Source organism: Propithecus coquereli, unplaced genomic scaffold, assembly GCF_000956105.1.
Source record: "Propithecus coquereli isolate 6110/MARCELLA unplaced genomic scaffold, Pcoq_1.0 Scaffold84, whole genome shotgun sequence".
Taxonomy (NCBI): domain Eukaryota; kingdom Metazoa; phylum Chordata; class Mammalia; order Primates; family Indriidae; genus Propithecus; species Propithecus coquereli.
In genome coordinates this window covers 5,580,343-5,594,274 of record NW_012154618.1, presented here as the reverse complement: position 1 = coordinate 5,594,274, position 13,932 = coordinate 5,580,343, and positions in this window count along the sequence as shown.

Genomic DNA, 13,932 nt, shown 5'->3' with positions numbered 1-13,932 from the left:
AAATGACAGTCCTTGGTTTATGTCCACAGAAGCCTGGAATCTGAATGCTTATCAATCAGCTCCCCCTGAATTCATTGAGCCTACTATATGCTACTTTAGGGGAGACAGCTGGGGAGAAGCTAGCTTCACTACTTCCAGGAGCTCCCAGCCCAGGAAGGAGGACCAAGTCAAAAGGAAGGGAAAGCTCAGGGCTCAAACACAAGGCCTTTCTGGTACACTCCGCAGAGCAGAGAGCTTCGAACCCTGGGAGCTCAGAGAAGAGAGAAGATGCTATTTAAGTGGGTTGGCGGCTCACAGGCTCAAGGTCCAGAGAGAGCTGTCACAGCTCTTTCTAAGAGGCAGTCACAGTTATTTCAAGAAAATTCTGTCTGAGGAACACAAGCAGCGTAAGATCCAACTTTTGCCCCAAGTAGTTTGCAATCTGCTGTGGGGACAGCAACAGAGTACATGGCAGGGTGTCAGAAGGGAGGCAGTGCTGGGACTGCTTCAGAGCTTGGGTTTGGGGTCAGGCAAGCCCAGATCCATGTCCCAGCTCTGCCACTGACTGCCGTGCCTCAGTTTCCTCATAAGAATTTTACCTCCTTCACCTGGTTGTTGTGATATTTGAAGGAAGACAATAAACGTAGAGTGCTCAGCACAGAGCTCTGCACTCAGTAAGTGCTCAATAAAAGGCAGCTATGATGATTAAAGTAAATAGATGGGCACCGGGTGGGACTCCTAGTGTTTTTGAGATTCCAGGAGTTCAGTTTGGCCAAAAGGTGTCTCGGTCACAGACAATCCACAGGGCCAGTGTATCTCCAGGTGGGGTCCCCAGCAAACCACCCCAGGAGACAGTGAGGCAGAGCTTCTGTGTTGGGACACAGATATGTGTAGGTTAACAGGCTCCCCCAGTGATATTTAGGCCACTCAGGACTGAGAACCACTGTGTTCAGTGTGGCCGTGGCCAGCAGGCCAGAGTCCCTGGGGTTTTGCCTTTCATAGCAAAGCAGCATTTGGACTCTTTCTTTTGGAAGCACCATGCAAGGCTGAAGGCCTGAACCCTGCCTTTGGTTTCCTGGAGTAGGGCTTTGCAACGTGCAGTCAGAGAAACATCTGGTTTGCAGGTCCCTGGGGGCTGTGAAAACGCAGATTCTTGGAATCTATAAGGATGTGGTTCAGAAACCTACAGAGGCGAACTCCTGAGAACTCTGGCTCACTCTGGCCCTGCTTGGGTGCTTTTCCCCCATAATTCCACCTCCTGCGCTCCGCTGCCTTCCAAGGCCCAACGCCATCTCCTCTGTGCTACTGGCTGCCAAGGCTGAGCCAGCCCTCTTGCCCTGTGTCCCCCACGCGTAACCGCACTTATATCACTGTACTGTGGGATCTCCTCCCAGCACAAGCTCCCTCCCTTGCACACCTGCATCCATTCATCCCTCTAATCTCAGCTCCCAGCAGGCTGTGCACCCTCAGCAGGTGCTCCATGAATGTTTCAGGTATCAATTTGGGGGTTACTCTTTCTCCCTTCCCCAGCCCTCATTGCATCAAGGATTCCGAGACGGCAAGGTGTACATCCAAACCCCAGCCTTGCACTATAACCAGCCTTCGGGAAACATATGGTAAAACGAAAGCTTGACTCTCCTGTTATGATGAAGTCCAGACTGCCCACGGTTCCTAGTAATTAAGGAAGACTGAGCTATTCTCACAGAATCAAGATCAACAATTTCCTAACAAAGCAGTGTTTTTACCTGCTGATGGAGTCCTATTTAATGACTGGAAATGACCTGTCTGCCTCTTCCCAACCTCTGATGTATGGCCCCCCAGAGGAAGCCAGTAGAAGCCAGTGCCTGGAACCAAGATCAAGGACCGCCTGGTATTCCTCTCTGTGACTGTGAGCTGGAAACTCCACCAGCTAAACACTCATTATGTTTCAGCTAACAGCCAGTGGCCTCCCATCTGGCCTAGAGTAAAAGCTCAAGTCCTTAGGACGCCCATCAGGCTCTTGGCCATCTCCCTCTCCACCACCTCCTCCCCATTCCCCCACTTCTTGTTTTCTCTCTGACATCCTCTCCTGCAACTCTTCTTAAGTCTAGACTTGGCTTTCTCAACCTTGGCGTAGTTGACATTTGGGGTGGGTTAATTCTTTGGAGAAGAGGGGGTGCATTGTAGGATGTTGGACAGCATCCCTGACCTCTACCCACTGGACCCTAGCGGCACCTCCCCCCGTCCCCGCTGAGTTGTGACAACCAAAAATGTCTTCAGACATTGCCAGATGCCTCCTGAGGGGAGAAGGGCAAAGTGGCTCCCCATTGAGGACCACTGGTCTAGACCACTCCATCCAGCCCTGCTGCCTTCCTGGTTGTTCTACTAACTCCAACCTCCAGGTCTTTGCATGTGCCCTTCCCTTTGCAGGAGTCTCTCTTGTGCTTCCTCCAGGTCTTTACTGTCATCTGTTCAGTGAGACCTTTTCCCACCATCCTATGTAAAATTGCAACTCATCCCAATAGTTCCTGAAACCCTTACTTGCTTAAATTTTCTCCATAGCATCTATCACCGTTCAGCACACCATGAGTCTTATTCATTTTTGGTGTTTGTCTACCTCCCACAGAATGAAGATGAGATTTTGTTTGTTTGATATTCTGTTTTGGTCTTCTCTGTCCATGGCTATATCCCTGGGCTTAGAACAAAGACTAGCACAGAAAAGACACTCAATAAATATTCAATGGATGAATGAAGGGATGAGACTGCTCTAATTCCTTCCCACCTCTGAAGCTCCTGGGTCAAGGGAGAAGACAAACCTGTGCTACCTCTTCAGCCAATCCATGGCTCCGTGTTGTGGGTGGGGTGGGCTCTATGTTGAGACTTTTTTTTTTTAATTCTTTTCGTTTTTAAAATTTCAGAATATTATGGGGGTACAAACATTTTGGTTACATATATTGCCCTTGCATCACCCAAGCCAGAGCTACAAGTGTGCCCATCCCCCACACAGTGCACTTCGCATCCATGAGTTACGAATTTCTCCACCCACCCCCCACCTGCTTGGCACCTGATGAATATGACTTCCATGTGTGTGCCTAAGTGTTGATCAGTTAGTACCAATTTGATGGCTTGTACATGTGATGCTTGTTTTTCCATTCTTGTGATACTTCACTTGGAAGAATGGGCTCCAGCTCCAACCTGGATAATACGAAAGGTGCTAGTTCACCATTGTTTTTTTATGGCTGAATAGCACTCCATGGTATACATACACCACATTTTATTAATCCACTCATGTATTGATGGGCACTTGGGTTGTTTCCACATCTTTGCAATTGTGAATTGTGCTGCCATACACATTCAAGTGCAAATGTCTTTGTTATAAAATGACTTTGGTGGCCTTTACACACCATACCTCCTCCACACCAGGGTTATCCCTAATGGCCCTTCTTGAGAGAATAGTGGAACACCCCATGGGGCAGGGGCTTTCGGAGCTGGCTATTAACAAGCAGTCCTTCCTCCTTCTCTTTTTTCCTCTCTCGCATTTCTTTTTTTTTTTTTTTTTTGAGACAGAGTCTCACTGTGTTGCCCAGGCTAGAGTGCCGTGGCTTCAGCCTAGCTTACAGCAACCTCAAACTCCTGGGCTCAAGTGATCCTCCTGCCTCAGCCTCCCGAGTAGCTGGGACTACAGGCATGTGCCACCATGCCCGGCTAATTTTTTCTATATACATATTTTTAGTTGTCCAGATAATTTCTTTCTATTTTTAGTAGAGACGGGGTCTCGCTCTTGCTCAGGCTGGTCTCGAACTCCTGACCTTGAGCGATCCACCCGCCTCGGCCTCCCAGAGTGCTCGGATTACAGGCGCCCGGCCATCTCACATTTCTGTTTACGACTGTATGTACTATAGGAATGCGCGCGCAGACTCAGGATACCCTACTCTTCGGTAGGTAGCCTATGTTTACATGTATGCACAAGTTTATATTTGCATATATATTTCTTTTTACTTGTAAAGCAATAATAATAGTTGGCCTTTTTTTGAATACTTGCCGAACGCCAAGTATTGTGATAAGTATATGGATTCCCTCTTTTAACCCTCCAAACCACCCCTATGAGGTGGCTTTTATTATTACTGTCATCTCAGTTTTACAGATGAGCTGCAAGAGCTTCAATATCTGGGGCAGAGACACAAATCTGAGTTTGAAGCCAAACAAGATGGCTTGATTCCAGTATCCCCCCTCATTCCCAACCACTATAATAGCTGCCTCTCTCAAAAGATATGCTCATTTCCATAAAGTCAAGCAATAAAGAAAGTAAACAAGTAGAGCCTACCACACTCCCCAAAAGGAGCCGCTGTTAGCTGATAACACTTTTATACTAGCAGGAGCTAGTATACCAGTAGAATGTATGTAAGTATATAAAAAGAATGTATATAAGTATATAAACACACACACTCACATGCACCCATGTAGTTAAGTGGGCTTTTTTCCTTTCCTATAGCAGTGGTGTCAGACCTTTTGTTCCACTTAGTTTTTTCACTCTCTAATAATATATTTTGAACCAGACCTTTAGACTTCACTAAGTCGATGCCTCTTTTTTTGTAAGCTTTAGATTAATGTTCTGGCTGCTGGGGCCGAGGATGAAGAGACATGATGAAGATAAGATTAAGGCTGAAGTGAGATGGGTACGTAATGTGCTGGTCAGAACAACAGCTGGAAAGGTTTGGACTCTCACTGGTTCAACAACTGCCTTCAGAAGGGGTGTTTGCTTATTGTTGCCTTTGTCTTTTAGCTTAGCTGGCTTCAGGGTACCATGCCATTGGCTAAGAAATGAATGGACTTCCCTACTTGGATCAGAGGTCCTCAAAGAAAAGCCCTTCTGGCTGCCCCAGGTAACCCTGGAGACTGGGCTGAAGGGAGCCAAGCAGGGCGCTTCCATTCTTAGGATCCTTAGGGTTGGACCCGTGACTCACCGCTCATTTTGCAAATGCAGCCACTATGCCAGGTGCCAGGCTCACGGCAGCAGTTCATTTAATCTGCACAGCCCCATCAGGTGGGTCTCATTGCCCTGTCTTACAGATGAGAAATAGGTGCTCAGAGATGTGAATAACTTGCCCAGGATCACACTGCTAGTAAGGGGTAGGGCTGTATCTTTCTTACTAAGGCCTCAAGGAATCAGAGCAGAAAGTTGGAGCTGTTTGAAGTCTGCTAAGTGGAGCCCCCTTCTTCCATAAAAAATGAAGCACAGTAGCCCTGGGCTCTGACAGGGTTGGCTGCAGGCCACACAGCAGGTGTGAGGAACTGGCTGATGTTCCTGGTTTGCAGACTCTATCTGCTATAAAAGACTGCCAGGGAAGGGGTGCAATTAAATGGAGTCCGCTCTGCCTCCTGGTGCCCCACAGGCATTAGCATGCCTGCCGTCCTGAAGAGGATTTGCCCACATTACTCCGCCTGCCATTTTTACCAACAGGGACGTCTTTGAATCTGGAGCCCCTAATGAAATCCCTCCACCCCCGACCTGCCAAAGCCACAAATGGAGCCACCTAAGTGCACTTCTTTTTCAGTCCATTCTTTTCTGTTAAAACAAACAAACAAAACCCTCTGCCGGAAAAGGCGTAAGCAAGGTTGCTTCTTGCAGGATTGATTGTATTAGTGAAAAGTTAGAAACTTTCTAAATGTCCTTCAAGGGGCTCCAGATTCAAAGATGTCCCTGTTGGTAAAAATGGCAGGGCTGGGTCTACCCCCACCCCCAGGGCAGCCCTATCTCCACACTAGGGCTGTTCTCTTTGGGGGGAGTTACAGATTAGGGTCCCCACCCTTGATTCATATTGACATGCGGCTTCCTTCTGCTTAGCTGTGGGCAAATCCCTGGGAAATAAATTATGCCAATTCTCAACCGTGGGATAGTCTGAGCCACCCCCTCAAAAAAGAATAAAGGGCATCCGGAAGATAACAAGGCCACCTAGACCTACTGGTGAATAAATAAAACCAAGTTGCAGAATGATAAGCATAATAAATAACGGAAAATTAGGAAAGAATAGAAAAAGAAGGCAGGCATGGTGGCTCATGTCTGTAATCCCAGCACTCTGGGCGGCCGAGATGGGAGGATCACTTGAGTCCAGGAGTTCGAGGCTGCAGTGAGCTATGATGGCACCACTGCACTCCAGCCTGGGCAACAGAGGGAGACCCTGTCTCAAAAATAATAAATAAATAAATAAATAAGACTGTCACAACTTCACGAGGAAAAATTTGGAAAATACAGAAAAGTGAGGGGGGAGTGGAAATCACTCCATCCTCCACCTCCCGTTTCTGAAAAAGGACCATTGTTTATATTTGCGATATTTCTCTCAGATTTCCTTGCTGGACACGGTCCTGTTATATAAAGTGGTGGTCAGAACACACTGAGTGTGACCAGGACTGGATCCCAGCTCTTCCACTCCCTACCTGAGGCAGCCTCAGTCTCCAAATCTGTTACATGGAAGTGATTTCCATCCCCTCGGGGTTGTGTATGGGTTAATTGAGACCAAAAAGGGAAAGCACCCAACCCAGAGGAAATAACACTCCGTAAATGACAGCTATTGTTACTATCTGTAACCTGCCATTTCCCTTAACATTTTAACATCATTGATTTTGAATGCTATTCAGAGTCTTTGAAAACATCCCATTTATTGGTTGCTGTATATACCAGTGTCTTTGCCATTCTCTTATGAGAAATGTTTTCACTGTTTCCATTTTTACCTTCTTATATATAGCTCTGGGATGAACACTGTTGTGGATCTAGCTATACTTCCTCTGTATTTTGGAGATTTTCCCTAGGATCATTTCCCAGAAGTGGAATTACGAGGTCAAGGGGTAATAAACATTTTTAGATTTCATATACATCACACCTGACTGCACAAAGCAGGTGTGATTTCCTATATCTAACCTTCCCCACCTTCTTACCATTCCCAGAACCTCCCTGACCCCCTCATCCTGCCTGGAAATGACACCTGGCTGCTTCCTACCTCCCTGTCTCCTTCAGCTACAAGCCTGTCCTTCTCCCTCTGCCTTGAATAAATCCTCCCTGGTTTTCAACCCTTACACCTTCCCCCATCCTTCCTAAGGCCAGGAACGAAGTCGTGGGTTCCTCTTCCTTCCCTACTCAGCACAAGGCTGAGTGCTATGGCACTAAAACCTACTCCCAATTACACAGATTTGTGCGGCAAAGCATCTTCCTGGGGCCAGCTGTGGGCCAAGCTAGGGAATGTGGCTGCAGGGGCCTTAGAAGCTGATTCTGGTCGGGGGAGAGAGGGAAACATAAATGATCACGTGCACCACAGAGGACAGGGGCTTTGACACAAGTTCATAACAGAGGAGAGAGAAGGGAGGATCAGCTCAACCTGGTGGGCTTTGCTCAGGGTGTGATCCTTGTTGAATGTCTTGTATGATCCTGAGCAAGTCACTGGATCCCTCTGAACCTGGGTACCCTCATCTGTACTAATCTCTTCACTGGGAGGTACTGAGTTGATTCAGGTGAACTTGCTTAGCCAGAGACATGCAGCAGGTGCTCAATAAATGTTTGTTCATAGTGAGGGCTCAGTACAGACTTTTGGTTTAATACATTGTCCATTGTCCGGGGCTACATTGGGAGGAGTCACTTATCTCGGAGGCCTGTTCTTCCCGTTTGGGGACGAGGTTGTTGCCTGCCCATTTCTTCCACTACAGGGTCGGTTGCCTGGGTCTCGAGTCCCTACTGGGACCCCTGCAAGGGGCTGGAATCTGGGGGGTGTGACGTGTGCTTTCAAGGAAGTGAGTGTACTCGTGAATCACCTCTGCCTCCAGTGTGGTGAAGCAGGCGGATGGAATGTGGAAAATGCCTCCTTTTACATCCTTTTTTCTGGGCACGCTGCAGACTCTCTCCCGTTCAGGCTGCGAATCATCCTGCCTTGACAGGGAGAACTTCGCACAGGCCCAGAGAACGGAGGCTTCTGGGGATGATGTCACCTGAGGCCCGAGGAATGCCAAGGGTGCCAGGCCGGGCTGTCCAGTTATCCATCCTCCCCACAGTCGAGGCAGGCCCAGAGCAGCCCCCCTCCCGCAACAGATGAGGCGCCAGGCTGTGGCCGAGGTCAGGCCTGTTAGGTTTCTTTTGGTGGTGGGAAGAAGCGGGCATTACTGTCTTCAGATTTCACCAATTAAAGCCGAGGGAATCCTTGGACGCCATCTAATTCAACCCGTCCCCTTTCTGTGGAGGGGGAAACTGAGGCTCAGAAACGTCAAGAGGCTCGCCCAAGCTCCCACAGCCATGGCATGAGTTAAAAATGCTAGGACTTGAAACCAGGTCTTCTGACTCCTGGGACATTGCTCTTTCCAAACCCCACAAGTACGATAAATCCCATCATCCTCTGTTCCACCTAGGATTACCCCTCAACCCATCCAACTCCCCTTAAACACATAAATCACCATAATATCAACAACTGAGTTACTAGCTATTGATAAGTAGCTGATATAAGCCCTGCACTAAATGCTTAGGATGTATTGTCTAATTTAAGCCTTTCAACACCTCGAGGGAGTTCAGCACTAGAACTCCTTGCTGCTCAGTGGGGGCCAGAGGACAGCAGCAGCAGCAAGACCTGGAGGCCGGTTGGAAATGCAGAATTTCCAGCCCCGGAATGAGAATCTGCTTTTCAACAGGCTCCTCATGATTCCATGCACAATCGAGTTGGAGAAGCGCTGCCATGACCGCTCCCACTTTGGAGGTGAGAAAACGGATGCCCAGAGCGGGGGAAGTAACGCCCAGAGCAGGGAAGTAACGCCTAGAGCAGGTCAAGTGGCTGGCAGGGCTCTGACGGGACCTCGGCAAAGCCCTTGCTCTGAACTCTCGAGCGCTAGAATTTTTTTCCCACTAGTTTTAGGCCAGCAAAGATAGGGTTTCAGACCCTGGAGCAAGGAAGTACTGACGAAAAAAGACTGGCAGACTGGCGTAAACACTTTACCAGGTACTTTCACATCTATTGTTTCCACTTGACAATTTATTAACTATCCCAATTTTACTCAGGAAGAGACTGTTGCTCAGAAGCCTCGAAGCCATTTGTGTTCGGCTGCACTGCTGGTCGTTGCCAGAGCCTGAGCCTGGTCTCTCTCACTCCAGAACCCAATTACTGTTTCCCCAAGTGCAGGTGGCTTCCTTGGTGGCTAGAGAGGCGACTGTAGGTGGTACACAGGTGAAAGTCTTCCATTTGTATTGTCACATATTTTACTTTCTACGACAAAAAACCCCCATAGAATTAAGTTATCAAACCCAGATATTAGTACTTAAGACAGAATAAGGGGGCCGGGCGCGGTGGCTCACGCCTATAATCCTAGCACTCTGGGAGGCCGAGGTGGGTGGATCGTTTGAGCTTAGCAGTTCGAGACCAGCCTGAGCAAGAGCGAGATCCTATCTCTACCAAAAAAAAATAGAAAGAAATTAATTGGACAGCTAAAAATACATAGAAAAAATTAGCCGGGCATGGTGGCGCATGCCTGTAGTCCCAGCTACTTGGGAGGCTGAGGCAGTAGGATGAGGTTGCTGTGAGCTAGGATGACGCCACGGCACTCACTCTAGCCAGGGCAACAAAGTGAGACTCTGTCTCAAAAAAAAAAAAAAAAAAAAGACAGAATAAGGGGTTTGGAATTTCTTTTCTTTCAATGAATCTCTGTAAAGTTAATTTTGGGGAATGATAAAAGACGTAATACTCAGATATTGCAAACTCCATGAGGGTGGGAGGAGACTGGAATCTGGGAAACACTTCCAGACACCCATCCTCCTCGCCCCCGGGGTCTTAGAATGGAGCAAATACAAGGCTTACTCAAGGGCACTGCCTCCCAGCTAAAAAAAAATAAAAACCTTCAACAAAACAGAAGATCGAGTTGCACTAGCCATTTATCTTTCCGGCCAGAATCTCTAGGGCAAAGCTGTAAAGAAGACAACATCCTCCTAAACTTCTCCCACCCCAAGCCCACTTCCTGTAAGCTTTCAAGGATGCTCAGCACCGTCCAGATTGGACTGAAACCACCAAAAGGAAGTGCTGCATGGGAGAGGCTGGAGTTGGGGAATAAAATCCCACTTCTACCCTCCAGGGATAGCCTGTGGCTCCTCAAGGGAGGGGGAGGAACTGCATCTCTTTACTTTCAATTGCTTGTCCTCTTCCATAGCTTCCTTTCTCTAATCCTGTCCAAGTTAACAGAGTTAACAGCAGCTCTTTTTTTTAGGACCTTTGAACTTTGAGTAAATGGACATTCTCTGCTGCACCTTGGTGTCATTCAGGGATCACAAGTAAAGAGTTCCAGCAAATAAACAAAGTCTTCTAAGAGTCTGGAAAACAGGTATTGTATGAGGACTGTTATTTTAGAAAAGAGAAAGTGGGGAAGGGACAAGATCATCATCTTCAATATTTCAAAGAGGGTCTAGTTGTATACTATATTTCTCCAGACCTGAAGGCAAAGGGCAGAAGACAGAGAAGTCAGCTCGGCTGTGTGACCTTGGTCAATTATAAAATGAAGACAACTGTACTTACATCACAGCGTAGTTGTGAGGATTAAGTGACGTACGAAGGACATACCTAGCATCTCACAAAATCCTAGGATATACTTGTTTCCTTTTTTGGCCTCATTCAAAAATGTCTCATAAGGCAATAAGCTCCCCCTCTGGAAAATTTCAAGGTGGAATTATAATTCTTTACTGCCAAGATTCTGTGCTTCAGTGCTGTCCATGACTTTTCACAAAAAAAAAATACTGGCTCACATGGAGCCCTCACTGTGCTCCAGGCATGCTGAGAAGGGCTTTGTGTAGGTACTTCGTTTAATCTTCTCATCAGCCCTGTGAGGTAGGTACTATTATTATCCTCATTTTCTTCTTCAGATGAAAGAATCATTGCTCACTGAGATGAAGTAATTTGCCCAAGGTCACCCAATCTGTAAGTGGCAGATAGGGACTTAAACCCAAGTTGTCACCCTCCAACGTCCCTGCTCTTAGAATTGCAGGGATTTTTAATCAAATCTAAATTCTTCTTCCAGACCTGGTCTAATACCCAACTTTATTGATCTTTCTCTTCTCTCAAACGTCTTCAGCTCTCGGTATGAAAACCAACCAATTTAGCACTCATTATTGGGTGGGCAGCTTCACGTCTCTCCTACTTTACCGTAAGTGGGTCTGGGGATTTTTATTCTTTAAATATCCTCCTGTACTTAGTAGGCCTTTGGAAGAACAAGTTCACAGGCTCCTAATAATTCTTTCTTTGACTGCCAGCTGAATTTGACAGAAGGTAAGTCCTGCTTCCTTGTCGTGCCAAACCCCATCTTTTTTCCTGTGCCATTAGAGAACAGTCTTTTCTTGGCTGGAATAAATACTATATCCTTCTGAACTAGCTAATATTTATTGAGTTCTTAATATGTTCCAAGGACTGTTCTAAGTACTTTATTCGCATTAACTCACTGAATCTTAAGTACCCTATGAGCTAAGTCCTATTTTTATCCCCATTTTACAAAAGAGGAAACTGAATGTACCAGTGCATCAGTATCCGAGTGAGTAAATGAATGAGTGCTTTGCTGATGGATAATGTTATTAGCAACAACAACCATACGAATATCTTATGCTTGCATCATGCAATACAGCTTTATGTACATTATGTCATTGACACTCACCATTAGCAAATAGGCACTAACGTCCCCGTTTCATAGAAAAGGACACCATGGCTCTAAGAGGGTGAGTGATTCTCAACAATCACACATCAAGTGCTGTCTGTACCCTGGATTGAACATTGTGTTTGCTTCATTCTAAGATCCGGGTGGCAAGGGAGATGGGAGGGGCTCCAGGAGACAAACACCTGTATACCAAAAGGCACTCTATAAATATTAGATAAATAAATAAAAGCTGGTAATAGCAGAGATTTGGCAGGAATCCAGATCTTTGATTTCTAGTCCAGTAGTGCTCTTTCTTTTATCTAAGATGGTGGGAAGCAAGTCTTAGGTCCGGATCTGGTAGCAGCTTTGATTTAGGATCTTAAGCCAGAAAAAGCAGTGTCCTGAAAAAAATTAAAAAAGCATCATTTTCATTTCTCTGCCTTTTCTACATTTTCAACCATGAGCATATAAAACTTTCATAATCGGAAATGAAAAGTAAATAAATGGAAGGAGCAAAATGCACCCCTGTGAGAGGGCTGGAGCTTGTTGCTCTGGACCCCTGCATCTGTAGGCACCCACGACCCATCCTCTCTGGCCCACCTCATGGGCTGGGGAGCAGCTGGGGAGGGCTCCCAGAAGCTCTACTGAGGCTGCGAGGAGAGGAGCAGATGCAGGAGTTCCTGGGATCGTGCCGGCCTATGAACTCCCTGAAACTGTAGGCTGAATGCTGCGTGTGCAGTTTCCAAGGAGAGGGCCCACAACTTTTACACAGGGGCACCCATGGCCTTCCAAAGGGTGTCCTCGTATTACAATGATGAACCAAGGCACGAGGGTTAGGATGACTGGTTAAATGAGGGCCGAGAACACTAAAAAAGTTCTTGCCCCTCTGAGAATAACTAGCAGGGGAAAGAGATTAATGAATGGAACAAGGTCCTGTCTCATGGACTCACAATATTAATTTAAATTCTGGTCTCCCCTCCACCCCCCACGAGCACACCCTTGCCCCCATTCCAAAGCAGTAGGGGGACAGGCGTGATTATTTACTCCATTAAGCCCTTGTAGTCTCAGATACCCTCCTCTTCCTCCTAGACCTGTGGCCGACGAGCTCTTCTAGTTCCTGGTCCTGCAGACCGTGCACCCACAGCTTTCTGTTTGGCCTCTTACCCTGTGGCTGAGGCCCTGATTTAAGCTCTTGCCAACTTTCTCCCCAGGTGCCTCCTAACAAGCGGGCTGCTCTCATGTCTCAGCAAGCACTGAATTCCATTCCCCCAACGTGGATTTAGCTCTCAGCATGTGAGGGTGTTGTGAGGGAGACCCAGATGGTCGATAAGGCCCCTGAGTCTGCCCGGAGCCTGTAGGCTAATGGCAGGACAGATAACACTCACGTAGCAGGCTGGGAGGAGGGGGCGCTGCACAAGCCTGCGTGATTCCCCAGGAGGGGGGCTGCTAACAGGCTGGGGTATTAGGGGTGGCTTCTTGGAGGTGCAGCAGTAGCTCCAGAGCTGCGTGAAGGTGGATAGATCCCTGTGCAAAGAACGGGGGAGGGGCGGGTAGAAAGGGAGAAACAAGGGTAGAGATGGGTTATGGCCAATTGGCCAGAACAGGGACCTTCGTGTTCCACTGAAGGAATTTGGATTTTATCAAGACAGTGTGTAGGTGGCATCGAATGCTTTCGAGCAGAGTAGGTGGGCTCTATGCTCAGATCCGAGCTTAAGAAGATCACATTGCAGAGGATGAGAGGGCAAGGAGGGGGCCTGGAGACTGGGAGACAGGATGCCCCTGCGGGGGTGTAATGGGACCCTTTAACTACAGTCATGGTCAGGACCAGCTACATAATTAGTGGGCTCAGTGTAAAAGGAAAATGCAGGACCCTTTGGCCAAAAATCATTAAGAATTTTTTTAATTTGGATTGATACATAATGTTTTACATATTTACGGGGTACGCGTGATATTTTGTTACATGCATAGGATGTATAGATCAAGTCAGGGTATGGGTGGTATCCATCACCTTGAATATTTGTCATTTCTACGTGTTGGGAACAGTTCAAGCCCTCTCTTCTAGCTACTTTGAAATAAACAATACATTGTTGTTAACTATACCCTACTCTGCTGTTGAACATTAGAATTTATACTTGCTATCTAACTATATATTTTTACCCATTAACCCAATGGTCCCCAACCTTTTTGGCACCAGGGACCAGTTTTGTGAAAGACAATTTTTCCGTGGGGTGGGGGGGAGGCAGAGTTCAGGCATCCCAATTCTTAACAGGCCACAGACCGGTACCCGTCTGCAGGCTGGGGGTTGGGGACCGCAGCATTAACCAACCTCTTTTTATCATC